The 26563-nt window shown below is 47.1% G+C and overlaps 1 protein-coding gene across 6 annotated transcripts in view; it reads right to left on the bottom strand.

The window, feature by feature from the left end:
• Positions 1–26563, bottom strand: part of GRB7 (growth factor receptor bound protein 7) — a 674120-nt gene that overhangs the window by 240673 nt on the left and 406884 nt on the right. The window contains exon 1 of one of the 6 annotated variants that reach the window (XM_078645667.1): positions 4072–4165. The exons of 4 other annotated variants lie outside the window; for them this stretch is intronic. The gene's annotated coding sequence lies outside the window, so the exon portion shown is untranslated. Of the gene's footprint in view, positions 1–3834; positions 4045–4071; positions 4166–26563 lie in introns of those variants that run through there. One more of the 6 variants, XM_078645665.1, reaches the window with a different exon arrangement.

Raw genomic sequence — 26563 nt, 5'->3', positions numbered from 1 at the left:
GAAGGAACACCATAGGAAGATGCCTGGAGGAAGAAAAGGCGGCTTCCTTCAATGTTTGGGTTCAAACATCAACACCTTTGAAGAGCTTTGCCTAGCGCCTCGTGTAAGAAGAAGGATGTCCCATCAATACTGGTCTTGTGGCCTCATTTTTGGAAGACAGCCTAAGATGACCCTATGGATAAAATACCTCCTCATGAAATATTATGCAGAAACGTCTAGTTTTATCGTAAAAGAAATATATATTGTGTTCCTCACTTTATCTTAACAGTGTCACTCTCAGTCTAGTTGTGTTGAGAATCCCTACATCTACTGCAGAATTAGTGTGATTACGGTGTTCAGGGTGGATGTTTACATTTTCGGTTATTGGTGCATTAAATGTGCCCTATACTTTGTGCCCGGGAACTTGTACACCATTAATGCACTGCCATTGTTGTGTTCACTTGTACTTCTACTGGTTCAGTTGCACTCTCACACACCTTGGGAAAGGAGAGGACATCATCTTCAAGACCAGCTGCATCACTAACAAGGATACCAAAAACAGCCTACTTGACCAAAAAGTTAACCACTTCAGAAGGACAAGCCACACCCGAAGCCTGGGCATCACCAGACTGGAAACACAAAAAAAAAAACTTTAAAGAAAATAAATGAGACAAAACGAAAGACAGATCTTCCGCGTTAAAATCAATATCAAGAAATGCCACCACCCTCCGGCAATTCAGAAAACACCGAAGACTCCCCTTTAAGACCCACGATCATCTACCACCCACCAACTACCAATCTCCACGACCATCTACCACCAACCAACTATTGTCTCTGATCATCTACCACCCACCAACTATCAGTCTCTGCGATCTTCTACTATCCTCCAACTATCTCTACAATCATCTACCACCCGTGAACTATCAATCTCTACAATCATCTACAAACCACAAGTATCAATCTTTATGTTCATCTACCACCCATGAAGTATCATTCTCTATGATCATTTACATCCCACTACTATCAATCTCTTGAATCACGCCACAGGTCTCCTGACCTTGATAAGCACTCGTTGCCTTCTAGCAACGCTTGCGTTACACAAGTTCCATTTTATACATACAGAGCGTGGGTACCCTTTGAGCCAATATTTTAACTTTTGGCACACTGCTGGGCAGTTTGATACAAGATCTGTCCTTTTGCTTGCTTATACTACAGGCACCTTTGGGGCTTTAATGCACGGCTAAGTGAAAGGATGTCATGAACAATGAGTGGTCAAGTATCTGAACACAGTGATCAGGATCGCCCATTAGGCACTCGTCTTGCCGGGCTCCAACCATTAAAGTTAACACAAAAAAACATTTAGGACATTGGGAAACAAATGCCAGACAACCTATTTTTCATAACTGAACAACAATTGCCCTACGCTCCTCCCAGGAGGTAACTTTGTTGAGGTGGGCATATGGTCTCATGCAATTCACCTGGGAAATATAGTTAGAAGGGAGGTCACGCGCAGTGCTAGGTATAAAAAGCTGGGAGAGTATGCAGGGCTCCTGAGCTGAAGGTGGACATGGAAGGGGAAGTGGTGCAGGGTCTCAGTTGATGACAGCGTGGGAAAAGAAGGGGTACGGGGCCTCTCAGCTGGAGATAGAGCTGAACTGGAAAGTAAAGCAAGGAAGTAGGAATGGGATGCAGTCCATGGGACGCTTAGCTGGGGGTAGAGCAGTAATGGGATGATAACAGGGTCTCTCGACTGGAAGTATAGTAGGTATGGGAGTGAAGCAGGGTCTTTCAGCTGGAAGTAGAGTAGGTATGGGATGATGCCGGGACTCTCGACTGGAAGTATAGTAGGTATGGGAGTGATGATGGGTCTTTCAGATGGAGGTAGAGCAGGACTAGGTTGATGCTGGGTCTCTCGGCTGAAAGTAGACTAGGTATGGGAGTGAAGCAGGGTCTTTCAGCTGGAAGTAGAGTAGGTATGGGGGTGATGCTGGGTCTTTCAGCTGGAAGTAGAGTAGGTATGGGAGTGAAGCAGGGTCTTTCAGCTGGAAGTAGAGTAGGTATGGGTGTGATGCTGGGTCTTTCCGCTGGAGCTAGAGCAGGTATTGGCTTATGGTGGGTTTATCAGCATGAGGTAGAGAAGGAATAGGGAAGACGCTGGGTTTCTTGCCTTGATATAGATAAGAAACAGGGGTGACGCAGGGTTATTCACTTGGCAATAACGCAGGAACGTGGTATGTACGTCTCTCAGCTGGAGGTAGAGTAGGGGCAGGAATGATGCGGGACCTGTTACAGTGGAGGTAGGGCAGGATTGGGGTATGTACAAGGTCTCTCAACTGGAGGAAGAATAGCGACAGGAATGATGCAGGACCTGTTACGGTGGAGGTAGGGCAGTGATGGGGTGATGCAGGGGTTTCTCAGCTGTAGGTAGAGTAGGGACAGTAATTATGCAGGACATGTTACAGTGGAGGTAGGGCGGTGATGGGGTGATGCAGGGGTCTCTCATCTGGAGGTAGAGATGGGGCAGTAATGATGCAGGACCTCTTACAGTGGAGGTAGGGCAGGATTGGGGTATGTACCGGGTCTCTCTGCTGGAGGAAGGGTAGAGACAGGAATGATGCAGGACCTGTTACGGTGGAGGTAGGGCGGTGATGGGGTGATGCAGGGGTCTCTCAACTGGAGGAAGGATAGCGACAGGAATGATGCAGGACCTGTTACAGTGGAGGTAGGGCAGTGATGGGGTGATGCAGGGGTCTCTCATCTGGAGGTAGAGATGGGGCAGTAATGATGCAGGACCTCTTACAGTGGAGGTAGGGCAGGATTGGGGTATGTACCGGGTCTCTCTGCTGGAGGAAGGGTAGAGACAGGAATGATGCAGAACCTGTACGGTGGGGGCGGGCAGTGATGGGGCGATGCTGGGGTCTCTCAGCTGGAGGTAGAGTAGGGGCAGTAATGATGCAGCGTTTCGCAGCTTGAGGTAGAAAAGGACCAGGGTGAATGCAGGGTTTCTCAGCTGACGGTAGAGCAGGTATTAAATAAATGCAGGGTTCCAGCTTGATGGTGTGTGTGGGGGGGCGGGGGCCTGAGATAGAACCTGGTGGTAAAGCAGTAATGGGGTGATACAGGATCTTTCACTTGGCAAGGTAGACTGAAATAGTAGGGTAACCCACGGATGAGAATAGTGACCCGTGTAACCTGCAGTGTGGAGCTGGCGGTACAGTGCTTAGTTCAACCTCAGCACATATCATCCCCCCCTCCCCCCCGTGAAGAGCGGTGTGTGCTAATGTTGCTGCTGCTCAGAACCGGGTATGCCACTACAGAACAGTATTATTTTCAGTTACATGGTGCTCGAGCCTTCCGCCCGGTTTCGTCTCTCACACTTTCTCCCTCACTTCGCTGCCCCTCGCTCTCTTCCGTTCTTTACCGCATCGCCCTTCCCGCCTTTTCTTTCCAACGACCACCTCCCTGCCGCCTTTATCAATATCTTCCATTTGTCTCCCTCCCCCACCTGTTTCTCCATCTCTCCTCCTTGTTACGGTCTCCCTCATTCGGCCTCCCCCACCCCGTCTCTCCTATCCCCACCTCCCTCACCCGGTCACCACAAATCTCCCCTTCTGTCTCCTCCCCCTCGCCTGGCCCAATCATCACCCCTCTCCCCCCATTTCCCCATCTCCTCTCCTGCCCACTTCCACCCGCCTCCCTGGATCTCCGGCATGCCCTCCACATCGCTAGCTCCTCGCTCCTTTTCCTCACTTGTCCTCTCCCACCCTCTGATCTGTCTTCTAGAGCTTGGATCCCCCACGTCTAGGCGCTTTGTTACAATTCCCCTGACTACAAACACAGGCGCCAGCACCTTACCTGGCCGAGCCGGTGACAGGTAGGGACAGTCGGAGCTCCGAGAACAGGCAATTCCTGTTTGTGCAAAACTTTATCTACCTGCCTGGCTCTGCCTGGCCCCGCCCGGCCGGTGACATCACCCCGGAGACGCCGTTTTTTCCTCCCCAAGGGAATTCAACAAGGAAGCAGGGAGGTGTGGGGCAGGCTGCGTGCAGAGCTAGGGCGCGGGATATTATTAACTACTGAACTGGCTCCTACCTCCCCTCCCACGGATCCTGGACAGCGGCCCGGCACCTCGCGTAACCCTCCGCAGGCAGCACGTGGGGGCGCCGCGAGGGACAGCTCGGGCCTAGCGCCAAGAGACAAGAGGTCTGAAGTTGAACTACAGGGGGCAGGTCGTTAATTCTCAGGTGCAAAAGGACATTGCCTCTGTGCGTAAATGGCCACGTGCCAGCGACCCTTTACTATCTACGCATGGCGTAATTACGCGCGCTGATAAATGGCGCATAGAAACGTTGGCAGCACCACACAGGACCGTGCAAAGGCATTTTGGTCACAGGTCCGTCCCACATATGGAATCTGCTTATGGACCAGTATTCTTTAAGAAAAAAATTATGAATCCCTGCACAGCCATCATCATTTCGTGTAGCCCACTGCCCCGTCAATGCCACCCTCGCCAAACCTATTAGAAGCGGTTGCAAAAGCGCCCGCGATGCTTTACGAGAAGCGCATCACAAAAATGGTTCGTGACACCGTATTACCAGGAATATATAGGAAGCATATAATTTTTTTTCCGTGTGTGATGTACGTCTGTTTGGCAGAGGTGTATTAATTATTCTGTTAGCTGGGCACAGAGGAGCAAAACCTTTTTGTTTTGTGTTTGCAATATGGCGTTAACTCCTGAACCACGCCGCTTCGGTTGTCGCTCCTTGAACATACTACTTTTGCATATGCAAAATGCATGATTTTGCACATGCATTTGCAAACTGAATGATCCAGGGTAAACTGAGAGTAGTCTTTGCATAGCCCTGAACTTCACGAGTAAGCCAGGACTGCAACAAGGAAGTACGTCACACATACTCTTGCAACATTCTTTGTGAATCGTGAAACTCGCAGTTTGCAGAAGCGCACCAATTCCTGCCTGGCCCCGTGTTATTCTCTCGCATGAATCACAAGTATGTTGCGCATGCGCAAGCGGGGCCTGTTTGTAAATGCAAGTTCATTTGCAAACAAGAAACAATGTTGTTAATGGGCTGATCAGACTGGTCTATGCATAGAGCCAATGTAAATGAGCCTTTTATTCAATTTTCGGACGTGATATTTCCATAAATGCTACACCCGTCTATCTCTAACTGCGAAGACTAAAAGTTTAATATTCGGTGCTTTTTTTCAGATGACTCGCCTTAAAAAAGCTATTGGTTTAAGAATCCTAACACCGCTTGAAGGAATACAGCCTTTGTTTATCACTGTGTAATGTTTAACCCAGTGGACTTGTGGAGAAGCAGAAAGGGTGTAATTGTGCAGAACCCTTTAAATCACAGTGTGTTTGATTTGTTACAGCCCAGGAGCCCTTGCTGCTGGGGCCAAGAGGGGTCTCGTGCACAGAGCTCCTAAATTAGATAATGCTCCATAAACAACACAACCTCTGTAAATCCAACCAGCTTTTTGCACGTGGCATGCTGCCAGATTAGTGGCTGTATTAGAGCGCCTAGAGGGACCGTTGTGCACCGAGTTTTCATGTAACTGAATATATTTAAGTCCTTCTGCTCAGGTTTTTCAGTTAAGTGATAACAATAGGCAGTGGTGATATTTTCTTAAATCACCTCTGTTACAGATCCGAAACAGGCTTATGCTCCAGGCACCCTACCATGCAGATGCAGTGCCTAGTGGCGGCCAGCCCATCTTTCCAGGCATGTATCACACATCCAAAGTGAAGCCATCGCCAAGTTAAGCTGTCCCTTGGATTCATGTTACTCCATATGCATGGAACCCAATGCCAACTAGCAGGTCTTTCACAGACATGTCATGCTATATACATGCAAACCTTTTTCCTTTCTCTATCCCTCCACTATCCTTCTCAATTCAAATAACTGACTCATATCCACCACTCAAATTACTTTCATCTTTTCATTATACTAATTCATCACTAATCCTTGCTACTCGCCGAAAAAGGGTTACAACAGCTCGCCAGGGGTAGTAAGCACTATATAAACGCAAAAACAATACAATACTGGTACAAAGCATCTCCCTCACAGGCATTTTACATACAAATACATAGAAGTCAATGCTAAAACAACGTGTCTTCACATGCATGCTACTGTATAGATACATGGAATTCAGGGTGCAACCAACCAGGGTATCGCAGGCATGAAGCATAAGAGAGTGTTGCAGATAAAGGGCGGGGTCTTCGTGAAAGAGCCTAGAGCAACTTAGGTAGGATGTACGCTCTTTATTCTATGTTAGGCCCTTAGGTTACAACAACAGCAGGTAGGTACTGTCAGGGCTGCAGCCAACTGTTCCTGCCTTCCACAGCAGGCTGCACTCCAACATCATTCACTCTCAGTGTTCTAAACACCGGCATTCCAGTACATCATTCACTCTTAGCGTTCTACACACCGACATTCTATGACATCATTCACTCTCAGCGTTCTACACACCGACATTCTATGACATCATTCACTCTCAGCGTTCTACACACCGACATTCTATGACATCATTCACTCTCAGCGTTCTACACACTGACATTCTATGACATTCACTCTCGTTCTACTCACCAACATTCTATGACATTCACTCAAATCATTCTAAGCACCAACATTCTATGACATCATTCACCCTCATCATTTTACTCACCGACGTTCTATGACATCATTCACTCTCAGCATTCTACACACCAACAGTTTATTACATCATTCACTCTCAGCATTCCAGGCACCAGCTTAGACATACAGGGAAAAGGGACAAACAAGACACTACACACCCCCCTTTCGTTCAAACTGCAAAGCAAAGAACAACCATTCTTTTACATTTGAATTACAGAAATAATCAGTCACAAACACTCGATCTCCAACACGTTTTGCTTACACATTCACACAGCAACCTGTAAAACATTCCAATATCCACAGAAAACATAAAGACAACAAATAACAGAAACTCTGCAATGGGTCAAGACTGGAGCCTCCCACAACTCATAATGTCAAAGAGAGACAAGACAACAACTAAGCTGTGACTACCATTGCACAACATGCCAAGACGTTAAAGTCACGTGACCTCTTTGGCCCTTCCGCCACGTGTCTGCTCATTCACAATGAACCATACTGCATTTATGCATGAAGGAAATGTAATCACAGACAGTCAGGTGGCAGCCAGGGATTGGAACCCACCAGCTCCTGTGACAAAAGGTTTACTGTAATCCCTAAGCACCCATTCCAGGCACAAACCCCAGAAGGACCACACACTCCATCACACACACACACTCAAGTGCAGCCTAGCATTCCAACATGCCCAACTATCAGTCACACCAGCAGGCCAGACCTACATCACCAAGAGCCAGGTCGAAGAAAGCACTTTGTGCCTGATTTAGAGCTTGGTTGACAGATTACTTAATTAATAATGTACCCTCTCCACCAAACTGAAGGTTTTGCTTGCCTCATTTAGAGTCAGGAGGTCATTTTATATATCGGACTACTCCATCTCCGCTGCCAACATTAAGCTCAAATAGCCCCACTGAGTAATGGCCGTCGGAGGATTTCCCATATGTCCACCCGCTCTATTTAGAGTGGGCAGACAAATGGTAGTTTCTAGTGCCTGTCACTTCCAGGAAAAAACCTCACATTCAGAGCCGGTGAAAACTGCTTAATGTACGCCATGGCGAGGCAGTTGATGCTTTTTTTCCCCAAAACAAAATCCAGGTTTTGGATTGCTTTTTTGAAAATGACAAAAAGTTTAAAGTTTCCCATGTGACAAACTTTCAATGCATTCATATGAGCCACCGTGAGGACAGTTCCTGGAAATTGAAGAGATGTCCGCTGGGCTGGCAGCATCTCTAAATTTGGCCCTCAGAGTACCCTTGCCATGGCAGGAGTAAAGTACTACGCCACAGCAACGGTGCACAATCCATCCGCCAAACTCTAGGTCACACTCTTAAACTGCACTCAATGCCACGCCCTCCGGACACTGCACCAGAAAATGTCATGTCTTCCGAACACAACGATGACAGCCTCCAGTAGACGCATACTGAAATTTTGATACAACATAGCAATCAATAGCAATCAAAAACTATAGTCCAGCAGTACCATCATTGACCTCAGCCCACACCAGCAGAAAAATAATGACTCACCTACAAAATATTAGAACTAAGTCAAATACTCTCATTTAAGCACAGCACTGACTGAGTTCATGACACAAACTGAATAAAAGGCACCACAAGACAATCACAAGTGTCCTCTGCCTCCTGTAACACACACCTGTCAAATCTTCCCAGAGCACACTAATGTGAAACTTGTGGTTATCACCCAAAACACCATGGGGTACTTCATTTCGCCATATTTTCACTGCCCAGGGTCCTTCCCCATGCAACCTCTTCTCCCACATCCCATTCATGCAGTACTCCCCAATGCAGCTTCTCATACAGGGTGCTTCTCTTCCCCAGCTTAGCATCCCCCATATAACTTCTCATGAGAGTACTACACTTCCCCACCTTGGCATACCACAGAATACTCCCTCATAAACCTCTACAGATGGAGTGCTGCTGTTTCTTCAGTTCTTACCAAACACATGCAAGTGTGCTACACTCAGTGCTTGAAATGGAAAAATAGAAGTGCAGGTACTCTGTAGCAGAGTACCTGCTTGTTTCTGAGAAGTGCCGGTACTCTCCAATTAAAAGTATAGCATTTCTCTTGAGAAGTGCCGGTGCTCTCCCTCCCAAAATAAAAAAGTGCTGGTACTCCGTACCGGACAGTACTGGCCCATTTAAAGCACTGGCTACACTAGTATCCCTTACGATAGGTTACTGTTCTTCCCCACACCTGCAGCACTTGGAAACGCGCAACAGCAGATATCTACACAACAACACGCACATGGCTGCTACACCCTCTTCTCCAAACTGCTAACTAAGCCTCATGTGTAGCCAAAAGTAAATACTCACACTACTCCAAAAACAACCCACAGGTGGATACATTAAATTTCCACCCATGTCTCGCAGCTCTAAGCATTCAACAAATCAAACCCAAGAGCAACCTGCAATTCCAAAACGACAGAAGTCTACTTACATGGCAACTTACTAACCTGACCCATGCATCACCAATACGATGTATAGGGCACATGGCAATATGGAAGAATCACCAACCAAACTTTTCCCCAAATCTAATAAAACTTAGTGGGAAACAAGACACATTTGTTAAAGAGACACACAGAATAATACCAACCCATGACTGCTAAATAACTCCACTGATTACATAGCATTTTAACTTTGCAATTTGCAAATTCCAGGCAGGCGGTGTTTCAACTTTCAATGACTTCAGGACACAGTATATCCTCATACAACAGTCTCATTTCTGTCTCCAGTGGTGTCCTTGGAGATAGTCTTAATTCTATTTCTAAATTAACCAGGATGCCTGGGGTATGGCTCCAGACCTATCTAGATCAAATGTCAGCTCAATACATTCCTTCATGAAGTCAAAGTCTACATAACCAGCTCTTCCACTCCAACACCCAGCTCTGGAAACCCAGACACTGATGAGCCTCTTTCAAGAGCAAGCTGAGATATGCCCCTAAACACCACACACTCCTCTTCCAGCCCTGTTAGATTTGTACAGTAAATTTCCCATTTAACTGGTGCTGTGCATTGTCGGAAGACCTCTGTCTATCATCTTTAACTCTGTGCCAGCAGGAGCCGCGCCATCTCTTTTGGTCACTTCACTTGTGATGCTTGAAGACCTCACGTTATCCTTCTCAAACTCGTTCAGGCATCATGCGCTCCTCGGGGTTCTAGCTTGTCATGCGGCGCACGGCCCTCTAACCATGCAGGCAGAGCTTATGCCTATCGACAGAGTAGCGACTAACTCGTGAACGACATATGAACCCGGAACACATATTACTTGAATTCAGATAGAACAATATTCAATATTTGCATTACGCGAACACCAGCCGAGCACACAGGACCCTCCAGAGTCATGGACTAGCCTGTGCCACAGTCACCTTAAATAAGATATCATACTGGACACTCACCAACACGTCTCCTTATGCAAGCGCCGCTGGTGAATGTATTACTGCCCAAAGCCCCATGGGTCATTTCAGAGTCATGCTGAGTTGAGTGCAAAGGAGATTTCCTGCCTCTTCACGCTGTCTCCACCACATTATCTCCACAGCATTGTCTCAAAACCACTATCCTTATAACAATGCTTCCAAAGCATTGCCCTTAAGCTTAGGACAATACACTGGGACACATCACCTCAATTTATAACTCTCCTTGCCATTGCCAAACCTTGACCACCCCCTCACTGGTCTCCTTCTGCCCTGCAGCAAGTGCTGACACCACTTGACGATGGATTTGTGGGTGGGTGGCCCCAGACTAGTCCGCCATTATCACAGGGCTAACTTCCTTCTCATGGCTGGCCTCCTCTCCTGCAAGAAATGGCCCCCAGCTGACACCCCTGTCTTGCTGCATCTTCACACAGGTTCTTAAGAACTTATTGTCAACATATTATGGTTGGCGGGCAGTGTCTTCACACAGAATCTCGGGCCCAAGCTGCCTGTCCCACACAGACATGTTCCATACAGATGTGGGCAATTTATGGTCCAACCAGGCTTTACCTCAAAGGCATGTTACATAAATATACATGGAACCCAGGGCTATACCATCATGTTCATCAGAAGTATGCTACTGTCCAGATGAACTGAACCCAGTACCTACCAGCTCATTTCTCTGGGTGTGTATCATAAAACAGAGTTAAGGAATCTAGGGCGAACCCAACCTGTCCATTGCAGTTATAGTTACCATACAGATAGAAGGAACTATACAAGGTGCAAACCAACTGGTCTCTTGCAGGCATGTGTTCTGCTGGTATAGGCCAAACTGTCCCTCTCCGGCATGCTAACGTACAGATAATCGAGGGCCCAGTGAGACAGTTTCTCATGCATGAATTATATGGGTAGAAGATATCTGGTACCAAACCAGTCTGTCCTTTACAGGAATGTGACATGCAGATGTACAAAATCTAGGGCCCAACCAAACTGTCCCTCCCAAGCATGTTACATTAAGATACCCAGAACCTAGGGATAGACACTACCTACCCTGTTCCTCTCAGGCAGGCTACTGTACAGGTACTAAGGATCCGGGCTCATCGAGACTTTGCAGGCTACCATACATATACAGGAAATACAGGGACTAACCAGCCCATCCTAAAGGCATGCATGTTGCTGTAAAGATACAGGGAATCCACTGTCAAGAGCCTGACCCAAGAATGCATTGTGCTGTACAGATACAGGGAATCCACTGTCAAATCAGCCTGACCCAAGAATTCATGACACATACAGATACAGGGAATCCAGGGACTAAAAAGCCCATCCTGTAGGCATGCATGGTGCCGTACAAGTACAGGCAATCCACTCTCAAACCAGCCTGACCCAAAAATCCATTGGGCACAGGGTCAAGACTGATTTGCATGTGGCGGGTCCAAACTGGAATGGCAACAATGGAATTAGGCCCAGATCTCTGTACTGGGGTGAATGTATGACATTGTTCTGCATTCTGTCCATCAATTGTTCCGAGGGGGCAAATGTCGGAAATGATTTGCCTCAGCTGTCCTGTTTTCCAGTTCCCTCGCTGGAGGAATTTTGTACCCTGGCCAACGGCGTATCCTCAGGGTCGCCGCTCGATCCAATGCCTCATAAAATCTGGAAGGCTTTTCAAGACGAGCTATTTTCCCCATTGCATTCCATCTGCTGCCAATCATTGACAACTGCAACAGTTCCGGACAGTTGGAAGATGGCAATTGTAACACCTTTGTTGAAAAAGGCTTCTTTGGACCCTCTCTGCTCGGCCAATTATAGGCCGATTTCGCTATTACCATTCGCGATAAAAATTCTTGAGAGATGGGTGACAAGGGCCTTATCCAACTTCCTGGAAACTAATCTCTGCCTGGATGCTGTTCAATTTGGCTTCAGACCGGCTCACGGTACCGAGACTGCCTTGGTCACCGTGCTGGACGAGCTACGAACGCGGGTCGACAGGGGCAAGTCTGCATTTTTAGTGCTACTTGACATGTCGGCCGCGTTCGACACGGTGAACCATAAAGTACTACTAGGCCGTCTTCGGAGTGCGGGAGTGAGTGGTCTGGCTTTGAATTGGCTAACGTCCTATTTGGATAATAGGCAACAAGCTGTGGCACTACCACCTTTTCGATCAGCCACTCGGCTGGTGAATCAAGGAGTCCCTCAAGGGTCGGCAATTAGCCCAATCCTATTCAACATATATCTCCGTCCCTTGGTAGCACTGATAAAGTCATTCGGCATATCAGTCATCAATTATGCCGATGACACTCAGTTGCTTTTTTCTTTTGAGGGACCGGAGACAATATCAAGGGACTCTTTTCACCGCTGCATGTTGGCAACAGCAGCATGGCTGCGAGCTAACTCATTGCAGTTCAATGGGTCGAAAACGGAGGTACTGTACTGCTCCTCGGACCGAATTTCTCGTACACTACCGGCTGATTTTTGGCCATCTTTTATCCCGGGTTCGGTGGAGGCGGCAGAATCGGCTCGCAATTTGGGAGTTCTGTTCGAACCCAACTTGCAGCTGGATGCTTCCGTAAATAGGACGGTAGCGACATGCATGGGCCTGCTTCGTGCGCTTAGGAAAATCTTGCCACTTCTTCCCCGGGGCTCCAGAGCAGAGGTAGTGCGTAGTTCCATCCTCAGTAGGTTAGACTACTGTAACGCACTACTTCTGGGAGCTCCGAAGATCCTGGTCCTTAAACTCCAAAGGATTCAGAATATGGCCGCTAAATTAGCCTTGTCTCGCCCGCGTTCCTCTTCTTCATCGGCAGCGCTTGCCGATCTTCACTGGCTTCCGGTCCAGCAGAGAATTGCATTCAAGGCCTCGTGCCTTGTCTTCAGGGCCCTGCATGGACTGGGACCACTACCCCTTCAGAGTCTCTTTTCTTGGTATCAGGCTACCAGACCTCTGAGATCCTCCTCGGCGTTCCTGGTTAGGGTCCCCAGGATACATAGAGTGAGGATGGGCGGACGTGCTTTTAGTTTTACGGCCGCCAAGTTGTGGAATACTCTTCCTCTGACATTGAGGAGTAGCCTTGATCTACTCACTTTTAAAAGGGACTTAAAGACCCATTTGTTTCCAAGGGTAGTGTAGTTATGCAATAGATGGTTCTGGATCGATCTCAGCGCCAGGATGCCCTTTGGGTGACAGCTGCGCTTAACAAGCAATAAAATACATACATACATTGTTCTTTTTGCATTTGTCACCCAAGTGGGACGGGTATGCCCAGATGTGGGTCCCGTGCTCTCCATGCCACTGGAGTTAAGCTAGCCTGGCTGATGAGGGCTGAAAGCCCGAAACCTGTCCTAGGATGCTTGTTTCCAGTCCAGGGAGGACCTGGCCTGGCAGTTCGGGCTGGACTGTTACCATTGGGCACAGGGTCAAGACTGATTTGCATGTGGCTGGGTCCAAACTGGAATGGCATGGTGAGCACAAAAACGATGGATTTAGGCCCAGATCTCTGTACTGGGGTGAATGTATGACAATGTTCTGCATTCTGTCCATCAATTGTTCTTTTTCCAAGAATGCATGGGCATACAGATACAGGGAATCCACTGTCAAACCACCCTGGCCCAAGAATGCATGGCTCCGTACAGATACAGGGAATCCTCTGTCAAACCAGGCTGTCGCCAGCCGTAAATGCATGGTGCCGTACAGATAAAGGGAATTAACTCTCAAACCAAAAAGCAAGAGTAGAGGAGGAGCACAGTATTTATACGAATATACGGTTCCATGGAACACTAGTGTCTCATATCTCCCAAAACACACTATTGTAGAACAACAATCAAACACTTCTTAAGTTGAAAAGAAACAAGAGAGATTCCTTTCTTATGTTGAATCAGTATCTTCTTTCTTTATTTGTAAATCTTCTTCACATAGCATATACTCAAAAATATACAGCCTACTCATTTCATCCGAAACTCATGGGGCTTCTTCAAGGAAAAGCTTAAGTGTAGACTATCCTAATTCGATGAGAAGAAACAAATTTGCTTGTTTCGCTACAATTGCGTTTGATTCGTAACATTTCTCCAAAAGGGATATATTCAATGGTGCTCGTTGAATGGCGCTGCTTGCCTGTAGCATGATGTTGCATGCTGTAGGTTTGCGATAAAGGGTACAGTGGATCTTATCATCTTTAATGTAAAACATGACATCCAGGAAAGCTATCCTGGTATTGAGACTATTCATAGTAAATTTAACATTCCAATCATTATCCTTCAAATATTTGAAATATTCCTCCATCATAGCAAGGGACCCTGTCCATATTATTAAAATGCCATCAATATAGCATCCTCAAAAATGGACAAATTCTGTCCATTGGGACGCCTTCCGGGCCCAGGCATGCCTCCTCTCAAACCAACCCATAAATAGGTTGGCGTAAGAGGGAGCAAACCTGGAGCCCATGATACCATTGTCCTTCATATAAAAAATAGTTGTTTGTCAGAATAATATTAGACATTTCTTTCAACATTTCTAAATGTTCAAAAAAATCTGCACATCTGGTCGATAGAAAGGAATCTGATGCAACCAGACCCAGACCCTTCTTTATACATGTGTAAATACTCTCCACATCTAATGTGGGAAGAGGTGTGGCGCCGCGGCCAGGGCGACTGACTCCGGAATCTGGGGATCACGGTTCGATCCCCGGCACTGGCGGCAGATTAGCCCAGCACCATGTGACTCTGGGCAATAGCTTGCTTAATCTTCCCGACGGCCCCCAGCGCCTAGAGACCCTAACGGGTGATTGTGCGCTTTACAAATGTGGATATTATTATTATTATTATGTTATGAACATCATATGTTCCTGATCCCATGTTACATCTTAAAATGTTGGTAAAATAACCACAGTCTCTCTCACATATGATGGCAAATTGGCAACAAAAGGTTTCAGATAGACATCCACAAACTCAGAAATGTGTTCGGTAGGTGAACCAATAATCCAAAATAATGGGTCGGCCTGGAGGGAATGTTGCTATTTTATGTATTTTTAGGAGCATATAGAGGCACAGATATCTGGGATATTCTATTCTGAGATATCTATATTCTAAGTCTGTCAGGAGACACGAGTCATGCCAATGTGCCAATTCATCATTTATCAGAATTTTGACCACTGGAATAGGGTTGATACACACTTTTTTAATAGCAAGTGAAGTCATTTAACTGTCTACTCACCTCTGTTTGATATTGTGAACGGTTCATCACAACCACATTGCCCCCCCTTGCCCACCTTTCGAATTATTAAGGAATCGTTATATTTAAGCTTGTTTAACACCATAAACTCATGTCTGATAAGATTTTTCTTCAAAACCCTTTTATTGCATGTTGCTCTAGTTATATCCTCCAATGCATATAAATCATTCATAACCTGTTTGTGAAATATCTCGAACCCATTAAACAGTGTACTTTGTGGATCAAATTTCGATTTGGGCCTCAAATTGCTATCACTAACGAGATCAGGTTGTATCTGCATCTCACTAAACAGTTCCTTGATGTCACATTCCTCATCAAAAGAAAGCATACAATGAACATTTTTAACATCAGAAATGGTCATGTCAGATAATTCGGTACTTTTATTGATGTCATATATTATTCCATGGCCCATACAGACAGAGGGAATCCACTGTCAAACCAGCCTGGCCCAAGAATGCATGGCACCGTACAGATACCAGGAATCCACTGTCTAACCAGCCTGACCCAAGAATGCATGGCGCCGTAAAGATACAGGGAATCCAGGGCCTAAAAAGACCGTCCTCTAGGCATGCATGGTGCCGTACGGGTACATGGAATCGACTGTCAAACCAGCCTGGCACAAGAATGCATGGCACCGTACAGATACCAGAAATCCACTGTCTAACCAGCCTGACCCAAGAATGCAAGGCGCCGTACAGATACAGGGAATCCAGGGCCTAAAAATCCCATCCTGTAGGCATGCATGGTGCCATACAGGTACAGGGAATCCACTGTCAAATCAGGCTGGCCCAAGAATGGATGGTACCGTACAGATACAGGGCATACACTGTCAAACCAGGCTGTCACCAGCCATACATGCATGGTGCTGTACAGATACAGGGAATTCACTGCCAAACCAGCCTGACCCAAAAATGTATGGCGCCGTAAAGATACAGGGAATCCACTGTCAAGCCAGCCTGACCCAAGAATGCATGCATGGTACTGTACAGATACAGGGAATTCAGGGCCTAAAAATCCCACCCTTTAGGTATGCATGGTGCCATACAGGTACAGGGAATCCACTGTCAAACCAGCCTGGCCCAAGAATGCATGGTGCCATAGAGATACAGGGAATCGACTGTCAAACCAGGCTGTCACTAGCCATACATGCATGGTGCTGGTATAGATACAGGGACTTAACTGTCAAACCAGCCTGACTCAAGAATGCACGGTGTCTTACAGAGCAGGGAATTCACTGTCAATACAGGCGGTCACCAGCCATACATGCATGCTGTTGTACAAAGGGAATCCGCAGTCAAATCAGCCTGCTCCCCCAGCCGACCCCAATTAGGCATGCATGCATGCAGTTGTACAGACACAGAGAATCCACCGTCAAACCAGCCTGGCCCAAGAATGCAATGTGCTGCACATATACAGGGAATCCATTGTCAAGCCAGGCTGACCCTAGCCACACATGCATGATGCTGTACAAAGGGAAGCCGCAGTCAAACCAGCCCGCTCCCCCACCGGACCTCACCTAGGCCTGCGTGCATGCAGTTGTACAGATACAGGGACTCCATTGACGATCCAGCCTATCCCCAGGAATGGATGGTGTTGCACGGATACAGGGAATCCGCATTCGAACCAGCCTGCCACTCCGGTCATCCATGCTGCCATACAGTACACTGTCGAACCAGCCTGCCCCCCAGGCACGCATGCTCCATGCACATACAAGGAGTCCACTCTCGAACCAGTCTGTCTCCAGGCATGCTACTTTACAGACACAGGGAACCCTCAGCGAGGTAGCCTGCTCCCCACAGGCATGCTACTTTACAGATACAGGGAACCCTCAGCGAGGTAGCCTACCCCCCCCCCCCCCCAGGCATGCTACTTTACAGACACAGGGAACCCTCAGCGAGGTACCCTGCTCCACCCAGGCATGCTACTTTACAGACACAGGGAACCCTCAGCGAGGTACCCTGCTCCCCCCCAGGCATGCTACTTTACAGATACAGGAAACCCTCAGCGAGGTAGCCTGCTCCCCCCAGGCATGCTACTTTACAGACACAGGGAACCCTCAGCGAGGTAGCCTGCTCCCCCCAGGCATGCTACTTTACAGACACAGGGAACCCTCAGCGAGGTAGCCTGCTCCCCACAGGCATGCTACTTTACAGATACAGGGAACCCGCAGTCAAGGCATTTTGTCCCCCAGGCACGCATGCTTCCATGCACATACAAGGAATCCACTCTCGAACCAGTCTGTCTCCAGGCATGCTACTTTACAGATACAGGGAACCCTCAGCGAGGTAGCCTGCTCCCCCCAGGCATGCTACTTTACAGATACAGGGAACCCGAAGGCGAGGCAGCCTGCCCCCCACGCATGCCTCGTTACAGATAGAGGGAGGCAGCCTGCCCCCCACGCATGCCTCGTTACAGATAGAGGGAGGCAGCCTGTCCCCAGGCATGCTGCCGTGCAGACAGTGACTGCACTGTCGAACCAGCCTGTTCCTCCAGGCACCCTGGGTACATTTCCATTCGGTTGCTGAATCACTTCACAAAGGTGCATATTTAGGGATGGCTCATTCCATATCCGCCGTGTGTCACTCATCGTGAGTGATTGTCGTTCCTATTTCGGCAGTCCTAGGCGTGTCCCGCCTGGAGCTGAAATTTCTCAATATGTTAGTGACAGGTATGCGCCTCACGCCTGACCTGGTGCTTTTCGCTCTGAAGATGTCGCCGACCGGCTGCGCTCGAAGGCGTCCAGTACTTCTCAGCCATAAGACATCTCACAGGCAGAACCAGCATTGCTGGGACTCGAACCTGCAGCCTTTGGGATTTTAATACATTCTCATACTGGGATTTGCACCTGGGCCCTTGTGCGTTTTCAAGACATTTCTGCTGCAGTTCGGACCTTCTCCAATCCATATAGAGACCATCATGCTGGGATTCAAACCTGGAACCCGTGGGCATGTTCAGAGGAAGCCATATTGGATATGCAAATCTGTCATCGCGTGACCCTCACATGTCAGATATTCAAATGAACGACACTGGGGCCATTTACACAGCCATCATGCTGGCATTTGAACCTGCAACCCTTGGGCTAGGGATAAGGGTATCTCCAGCGCATAGGTGGTATTTAATTTTTTTTATGCAATGGAAGTAGATTAAGTGATTTATTGAGGTCAGTCACAAGAGGTTCTACCTATAGAACCGTGAGGGCTGAAGAGACATTGTGACCAGTTCCATTATGAGGGTAACCCTCACTGACACGATGCACCAGGCCCATGGAAAGGAGTAAAAACTTCTATATCCCCCTCAATCTTGAAATGGGCACATATGGGGGGTCTAACTAAATTACTGATGGTACATGGCTGGGCGACGCAGTCCTACTGTGGGTGCTTGATCCATGTCAGAACCCTTTTCAGTGGGCCACGGGGCAAGCCGGAGTTACTGGGCCCACCCGTGAGGATTGAGGCTTTTTACTCCTGATGTCCCCGGGCCCACCTGCTATGGATCCTGCTGAATCGGGCCAAGCACCCCTTCTGCACCAGACTCTCAGTTATCTAGCTTCAGACGAGCAGTCAAGGTGCCTTCGAGGGGGAGCGCAGATAGAGATCAGAGAACACGACTCATAACTCAACGTGCAAGAGGCGCGAACAATAAATCAATATCCAGTCAAATACTTTTTTTTATATATAAAAAGCAGTACTCTGAATAAAATTCTACATTTTCAAAGGAAAACGACATTCAAAAGCAATAACACAACCCCCCTTAAGGTCAGGGCTCTACTAGTTTTCAGGCCACACCGTGTCCCACTAACTGTAGAGCAACAGGTTCGATGTTATTCCCCATTCACTGCTTGCCACATCCAGGTAATGTAAACTATTAGGCTGTACTCAAGAGTTCTCCCGCTCTGACTCCTTTCTGAAATTCAGTCACAAGAGTCTAAGGGGTCACAGTACCAATCGAAGTATGTTGCCCGGGCCCAAAAGGCCCGGTTCACTTACATACCTGCTCTGGTGGTGTGGAAACTCTCAGTAGCGCAGCATAGTCCTACTCAGGATGATCAAAGTCAGGCTGCACTCGGTCCCAAGCGGCAGCATCCGGTAGATGCAGACACTCTCCCCCAAGCCACGCTACCGGCTGGCTTTAGCAATCGAGGTTGTTCCAGCTCTGGTGATCGTACAGTAAATCACACTTCCCTTCGCAGGGAGGAGTGGTAGATCTCTTTGCACTGACGGGGCTCCGGTAATGTCCTTCGATCCTTAGGGTTCCTTTAGTGCAGTCCACAGTATGCGCACTGGACCCACCTTGGTCATAGCAGCACTTTTTTTCGGTCCCAGACGACGACCTGAACCCTTTGCCTCATCGTCTCTGGCAGCCCCTCCTAGCTTTCTGGGCCATAGGGTCACCACTATGGCACTCACAAGTCCGGTCACGCTGACCTGGCACTGATGTTCAAGGTGCCCCTCGCTCCTAGGGCAGCCCCTCCTGCACAAGGTGGTCGCCCATTCAATCCAGTGCACAGGCTATAGCCCAATCGGAGCAGGAATGGATTCCTCACACCCTGTGCAGGAATTCCTCATGCTAGGGCTCCCCCCTGTACCTTGCCCCTACCAATGCTCTTCTCTTCCTCACAGGGCACACTGGTCTTGGCGGGTAGGAAGATGCTGCTGTTCCAGGCTCCAGGTCAGGTGGTCTTGGTTTCCCTGGGTAATGTCCCCACACCCATCAAAGAGACTAGCAGTCCTGGTCACAGGCAGACGTCTCATTGAGTTTCTCCTCCTCACACAGTCTATCTGGCTGCTCAGCAGATGACAACGTTTGGGGTCTCAAACTCCCCTACTTATAGTCCTTTTCCAGACACAAAATGAAATTTGGTGTCTGAATCTTTGAAGTTTTACATTGGAGTTCTGCTTCTATGTAATGGACGTCTTTCCCCTTTCTTCTTCCTCCAGAAGGGCTTCTGTCACAGCAGGCAGGACTCCGAAGCTGATTAACCCACAACAATATTTCTGGGAGTGACCAAAGTTCATGCCTAGATGTCAAACACAGTGACATGTGCATCAAAAGGTTAATCTTGGGTTCCCAGACCTACTCTTTATAATGTCCCTATCAACCACATCTCTCTCTTCCAGAGATTTGTCCAGGCCCCTTCCTTGTGATCTATCATTGAATCAAAGATAGAGGGAGCCAGTCTTTCCCTTCCTCCAGTGCACCTCCCTCCCAGCTTACAAGAATGCAGCAATACACCAATCTGTCAGGGGGATTTCTCTACTCCTCAGGTTTTCCATCAGGCAGGCCTGGGCTTCCTGAAAGGGAACCCAAGGTCGTCCATGTAATGTACCAGTACATTGCGCTCAGTGTACATCCACAGCACACTTACTCCACTATTATCCTCATGTATTATGCCACCACAAGCATAACTATATGCAGCAAACACATTCAGTCTGTTCACACTGTTCACTACTGCAGCCTTTTGTGTTGTACCAGAGTGTGTTATTCCAGAAACACACACTGCCAGCATACACACATTTACCATGCATGCACTTTACCATACTTTATCCCTAGTGTAGTGTACTTCCTGCAAGTACCCATGCACTCAGCACATTTCCATCACACATGCGCTTCCACATATACCTGATGTAGGCCAGGGTACATAGCAATGGAACTTTTAAAAAGGAGAGTGAGCCTGGAGACCTCACTCCAGTGACACAGGGTGAAAGGTCCAGTTCACTACTACTGAAAACTTCACAGTATGCTGCCACCACTGCGCTTGTGCTGCTTAACTCCTGGGGAAGGTGATAGCATTCCACCACTATTAGGGCAGTGCTTTGGGCATCCCTGCCGGGCCAACAAGACCACAATCCTGGAGATAGGCCCATGTTATGGCACACATGCATGATCCATGTTCGCCTATGACAAAAAAAATCAACATTAGGGATTCAGACAACAGTTTAGTTGGGCACTCAGGGCAGGAGTACAAGTCTCTTACCATACAGAGGACTTTTACGTCCAAACAATCGTCATGTCCAACAAAATGTCTTCGAGCTGGGTCTAGCCAGCAGGTCAACATGGCTTATGGCCAGCTCCTTCCTGGAAGTGACCTCCATGCTGATTCAGTCACCCAACCCTTGCTCTCCTGATTCTTGACACACATTTTCAGCCCAACTTCTTGCAAAAGGGTTCTAGCATCACTTCAAATCCTAGACCTAACTCTGGCCTTCAAGCGGAGTAAGAAAGCAAAAATCAGAGCTCAGTCACTGGTATGTCTGTATTTATGTATGTATGTAGTATTTGTGTATCGCAAACCTAGCCAGAAGACAGTGGATGGCTGTACAGGGCAAACACTCAGGAAGTAACTGGACACGTAGCCAGTTTAGGAAGCATATGTGTACTGCAATGTAATCCGGATGTGCATCCTCAACTCAATTCTAACTTGAAGCAGTTCTGTGGCGGGGCGGATGGATACTATATTTCCATTCTACATCCTGGGAGCAAAGTTCGAAAAAGTTGGTGCCTTGTTATTTCTTTTTCACTCAGTTTGTAGTCTGATGGTGCCCTGGCTGCAGGTGGGCGAAAGCCACCAGAGATGGTGAGCTTGTCTGCAAGATAAGTGGGGTGCTGGTCATGATGGCTTTGTAAATGATGCAGCTGGTTATGAAGATGGTGCAAGCTGGCAAGGGGAGCCAACAGAGTCCCATCAGGATGGGAGGTGATTATATTTCCTTGGGCCGTGGATGAGATGTGCTGCGATGTGTGAGATGCCATTATGAGGGCCAGAGTGGAGGCCGGAAGGCCAAAGAACAGGTTGGTGGTACAAGGGCTTGAACACCAGTTCTGATGTTATGTTTTGGAAGAAACAGTTTCACTTTCTTTAGATGAGAGAGCTGATACCAGGACATCTGCTTTTTGCCAATGTGTCCCTAGAGGGCAAGGTTGTGTCAAGGGTGAATCCAAGGGACTTTGTGTTCAGTGAAAGTTGGGGTTCAAAGCCTTCAAGGTTCATGTCATTGAGCCACGTTTCTGCTATCTATATATATAAAAACGAAAGTATGTCCTTTTGTCCTTTATGCATTACTACACCATTCATCCGATCGGGATGAAACTTTGGGAAGTTGTTGAGTACACTCCCGCGAAGGTTTCTGGCAAAAAAAAAAAAAGTTTTAAAAGTTGTTGAGTACACTCACGCAAATGTTTCTGGCAACAAAAAAAAAAAAAGAAAAATGTGTTAAAAGTTGTTGAGTTCACTCACGCGAAAGTTTCTGGCAAAAAAAGGAAAAATCTGTTAAATATCGGCCCACAGGCCCCCCAGGGCCCTCATAATCTTTCCAATACTGAACGTTTACAGTTTCCGGTGCGACTCGCTTTTGCAATGGCCATCAACAAAGCACAAGGACAATCGCTGCAAGTGTGTGGACTAGATTTGGAGAATCCGTGCTTCTCACATGGACAACTGTATGTGGCCAGCTCATGTGTCGGAAAACCTGATTTATTTGTGTACGCACCAGACGGAAAAACAAAAAATACCGTGTATCCACAAGCACTCGAATAAATAGTCCGAATTTAACCAACACTTTAAAATGTTTTCCATATTAAAAAGAATAAGTTCGAATAAAAATGACACAATGTAAATTGAATGTTATCATAATAGGTTTCCTTAAATTTCCTTTCTTCTCAGATCACAGCAACGCGCGACAGGTAAGCTAGTTTATTATAAATCCCACTCTGGCCTGGTGCTCCTTCAGAAATCCGATTGGAGATGACGATTGACGAGGTGGAACAAGTATTCATTCTGTCTCATAAGGTCCTGGCAGGAAGCTATGGTCACCCAAAGCCAAGCCTCAGCTTAAAATGCGAATACGCTTCTGATAAAAAAAGAGAGTATCCTCATATGGCAGCAGGTTGTCACATTCACAAAAAAGGAAATACACCACCTGAAGTGGCCCCAGCTCTGTTCACAGCTTTCATCACATCCTTCATAGGATTGCATTAACTTTACACATGGTCTGCCAGCCACACAACATGCTCTTATCATGTCACACACAGCACACCTGTAGAGTTGTTACAAGGAAGATGTCTGAAGGCCCTCCTTCCAGGGTATAACTGTACCCTTTCGAATGGTATAGATGAAAGTTCTTGGGGTTAATCAGCAGCCACCAACCTTGCACTCTCTCTTCAGCCTGGAACGATGTAGGAGGAAGCCTCCCTTGATTAGGAGTGAGTATACGTAGGAGCTGGAGGTTGACCCTGCCCAATAGAGTATTGTGCTCTGCTGGTTCAGGGTGTTTAAATAATAATGCACTTGGTGTGGACTCACTGATGGGTGAGTCCACAAGAGAAAGAGTCCAGCAGGGTACAAAGTTTCTGAAATCAATAATCTTGTGTCACCTGCACATACATGGCTCCTTATTCTTTTTAAAAACAAGCATTGACAAAGCCAATAGGTTTCGTCTATGTGACTTCTGTTGGTTTTGTCAGTGTTTTTGGGACATGTTGCACAGTAGCGCGGACTGCTGTGCAACATGACTTAACTTTTTTTTTTTAAGCGGTATGACGCGGCAAGCACTGACTGGGTCAAAGCACTTTTTTTCCCTTCAAGACTTATTGTCTTTGCTTCTTGCAATATGTGTAAAAACAGTGCAAAGTTCCAAGAAACACGAGGGAGGTACAAGAGAGGGAGCTTTAAGCCAGACAGCAGCAGGAGGGAGGGCGTAGGGGGGTGGGAAATCAAGCATGGACAGCGGGATTAGGGAGGGTGGGGGGATGCTACATCAAGCATGGACAGCAGGAGGAGGATGGGCGGGGTGTGATAAATCAATCACTAATAGCGGGAGGAGGGCTGGGTTGCAAAGCAAGTGCAAACAACAGAAAGAAGGAGGGCGGGGTGGGAAAGCAACAGTGGACAGTGGGAGGAGGGGGGTAGGTGGTCAGAAACAATGGACTGTGGGGGCTGGAAAGAAGCAACGGACAGCAGGAGGAAGGCAGGGGAAAGCAACATGAGGAAGGGAGCAGAAGCAGTGGCAGGAGGGCAGGGGTAAAGGAGAGTGACTTCAGAGGCATGTACTCCGTAAGAGTGCATGTAAAAAGTAAAAAAAGAGCACCTGCAGGAGCCTGCGGCCAGTGGAAGAACACTGACCGCAGACAGGAAGCCATACTTGGTCAATGCTCCATGGCAGGGACACACACATGAAGCTCCAGGAGGAAGCCAAGGTGAGTACAAGGCTCTGACCAAGAAGATGGAAGGAAACAAGAGTGACGTCATAGCCAACAAATGGTAAGTAAGGGGCAGGCTCTAAGCCCGTTTTAAGCTTTTTTTAAATAACAATAGATTTCCCTGATAGTGCATGCGTGCTGTTCATGCGTCAACTAATGAACACATGAAAACATCTTCTCCTTCCAGGAAGGAAATGGAAGCAGTACTGTACTAGCATCACAAAAAATCAGAGTAAGTATAACACAGCATTGCAGGTTTGAATACCGGATATGACGGTCCCCGAACAAGCCCAAGGATCACACCTTCCAATATCCGATAAAGCTGTCTCTGAACAAGTCCAATGATCACCTGCTCTAATATCCGATATAGCTGTCTGAACAAGCCCAAGGATCACAAGTTTGACTATTTGATATAGCTGTAGCTAAACAAGCCCAAAGTATGCCAAGTTCTGATTCCACCATGACGGTCTCTACAAGGGCCCGAGGAGGTCACTTCCAGGAAGCAGATGACCATGAGCCACAATGACTTTGCTGACTGGGACATCTTGTCTGACATGAGGATCAAGCACCCACAGTAAGGCTGCATTGCCTCAACCAGCCTTGTACCATCAGTAATTTAGTCGGACCCCATGTCTGCTCATTTCGATGCTGAGGGGGATAGAGAGGTCTTTACTTCTTTCCCCAGGCCTGGTGCAGCGTCTCAATGAAGTTACCCTGATATAGGAACAGATTAAGGTCCTGATTTAGATTTTGGTGGATGGGTTACTCTGTCATAACGGTGATGGATATCCCGTCCGCCGAAATATAAATCCCATAGGATATTCTCTGGCGAAGTTAGAAAAGTATTATAATGCCAGCCAGGTTAGAGAAAATTGGGCAAAATCCAAGGTTATGCTGTTTGCAGGGAGAAAACAAAGGTGTGGGGCTGAAGGTGAGAAAGTCAGGGGCGTCCACAGGTATTACTGTGAGAAATCATAACTGATGATAGATATTTGTGGGCTATGCTACTCAGCTCAAGAAAGCAGCTCATTAAATTTACAACCCATGAGCTAATTATCTTAAAAATAAAAGGGTTTCCCAGCCCAGTTACCACTCCCACTCACTAGTGCCTCGTTGCAAGGATATTTACCAATTAAGAGCTCCAATTTGGTGCCTTCAAATTGAGAAAGGTTAAGTTAATTATGAACAGTCTCTTCGGATAGACCTATTTGGTTTCAGGACTTGCTCATATAATTTGGAGTGGTAGCAGATTCAGCGCTGTAAATTCGCGAAAACTCCAGTGTCCTGTTGTTTGTGTTTGACATCTGTAGATCTGAGGGATCAGGAATACTGGGACAACTCCAGAGGGACAAACACGGTGAACATCTCTGCCAAGGTGGATACTTGGCTACAGAAGCTGGCGTTGTCAGAAGTTATGAAGGATGGCTCTTGTGCTCAATCCAAGTGTAAGCATCTAATACAAACAAAAGTGTGGGATGGTGTTTCGTCCAGGATCTAGAGCTCCTACAAGCGAAAGAAACTAGTTGTTCTGTAGTGTAGTTCCTATTATCCCAATAGGCTCTGCGCATTGGAATAATACCTTCAATAGTATAGGCCTAGACCAGACGTTAACTAGGTCTACTACTGTCGATATTAGACTTAAAGTTTTGGGTTTGCCAGCTAGCTCAGAGTTCACTAGAAACTTTCTCGAATAGGCAAGGAGGAGTTGAACCTCCCTGGATAGACAAGAAGGGATTTAGTTTCTGACAACCATAGAACATGACAACTTTGCTCTCCCCTAATCAAGAGTGTATCTCGAGAGTCGTGTGAAAACAAAAGGCAATTTATTTTACTCAGTCAGTACGTGCATTCTTAGTCTCATCAGATTGTAGAGAAAAGGAAGAGACGGGCGTGTTCAATAAAAGATGTTATTTATTGATCAGTCTCTTTTCTCGTACAAGAGAAATGGATCGATATTATTGCAATACTTATGGTTAAGTAAAGTGCATACATTAAAAGCAGAAGTATAAAATAATACTGTAAAAACATTGATATGGTTTCTAGGCCATATGAAGGTTTAAAATGAATAAGATATATTACATACACATA

The sequence above is a fragment of the Lissotriton helveticus genome, chromosome 5_1, assembly GCF_964261635.1.
Source record: "Lissotriton helveticus chromosome 5_1, aLisHel1.1, whole genome shotgun sequence".
NCBI classification, from domain to species: domain Eukaryota; kingdom Metazoa; phylum Chordata; class Amphibia; order Caudata; family Salamandridae; genus Lissotriton; species Lissotriton helveticus.
The sequence above is the reverse complement of the archived record's forward strand: the minus strand, read 5'-3'. Positions and strand labels throughout refer to the sequence as shown.